This window comes from Eurypyga helias, unplaced genomic scaffold (assembly GCF_000690775.1).
Source record: "Eurypyga helias isolate BGI_N326 unplaced genomic scaffold, ASM69077v1 scaffold26184, whole genome shotgun sequence".
Taxonomy (NCBI): Eukaryota; Metazoa; Chordata; class Aves; order Eurypygiformes; family Eurypygidae; genus Eurypyga; species Eurypyga helias.
In genome coordinates, this window is record NW_010247319.1 from 7,239 (window position 1) to 8,516 (window position 1,278).

General features: G+C 61.2%; 1 protein-coding gene across 1 annotated transcript in view; it reads left to right on the forward strand.

Moving 5' to 3' along the window:
• TCF3 (transcription factor 3) overlaps positions 1-1,278 on the forward strand; it is a gene marked incomplete at its 5' end in the record, with an annotated part of 11,214 nt that overhangs the window by 6,486 nt on the left and 3,450 nt on the right. The gene's annotated exons all lie outside the window — the stretch shown is intronic.

Sequence of the window (1,278 nt, forward strand, 5' to 3'; positions counted from 1 at the left end):
GACCCCCGCTCTGCCCGCGGCTGCTGCAGCAGCGAGCAATGCCCCACCCTCCCTGCCTGCCCGGTGCGGGGCTCTGTGCTCCTCTCCACACCGCTGCGCCCTGGGTTTGTGGGCACCCAAAAAACCCCTGGGGATCGCTGGAGCTGTGTGGGGGGCAGTGGGACAGAGACCCTGAGCCCAGGGTTGGGCAGCACTCGCTGCCTCTACAGACTGGTCTCCGGTGCAAGCTCTCCCCCTTCCTGGGGTACGCTCGCTCCCTTCCCACGTGTGTGTGCGCCTGTCTCGGCCGCCCGTGCTTGCCCTGGGTGCTGTGTCCCGGTGGGAGGGGAAGCAGAGGGCTTGGCTTCCCGCTCTGGAGGACTTTGCTGCTTTGTCGTGCATCCCGCAGTGCATGTTGCTGCTCCCCGGCCCCGCTGCGCAGGTGCCGCGGCAGGTTAACTCCCTTTCCCTCTGCAGAGGCTGTTGTAACACGCATCGGTGGTTTGTGCCTGGCTGTGCTCCTCTCTGCTGGCCTCTGCTGTTGCATTGATGTTGGAGTCCTTTGTGCCTCTCTCCAGTTTGTAATTTTTTGCCTTTCATAACATGTATATTTTTTCCTGTCTCTTTTTTTAATTTCCCCTTCCTTTTTATTTTTTATTTCAAGTTTTTATTTTTTTGGTTCTGTTCTTTCCGATCTCCTACAGACAGTCCCCAGCCGTGACCTCTCGGTGGTCCCACTCTCTACCTTGTACTTGCTGCTTGCGGATGGAGGCAGGAGCCAAGGGGCGGCGGGGGGCAGGGGCTAGGCAGAGTTGGCACCGTGTTCACTTTGGTCTCCCACGCTTGTCCCTTTTTAACCCCCTCTTGGACGCAGCCGGGGAAGGGTGCTGAGCCCCAGCCCGGTGCTGCTGTCAGCAGGCGTTAGCACAGGCAGCGAGGGTGGCCCTTCTCTGGTGGGTTTGGCCTTCAGTCCGCTTGGCAGGAGAGAAGCTGACCCCCATGTCCCCTCCTGCAGCGCTGCCGTGGGAGTGGGGCCATCGGGTCCCCGCGTGCCCAGCCGGATTCTTCTGCTGCCATCAGCAGCTACCAGGCCAGGAAGGGGAGAAGATTAGGTAGGGGAGGACCAGGCAGGCAGGTCAGTGCCCCCTTTGAGCAGAGAGCAAGACAGCCAAGGCACCCTACCAGGAGGACTTCACATGGCTGTGCAAACAGCCAGCAGCGCTTGCCGGTGGCAGGAGACATCTCCATCCAGCCCGGCAAGGTGCTGTCAGAGCTGTGTCCCTGCCTGGGGGAGCCACC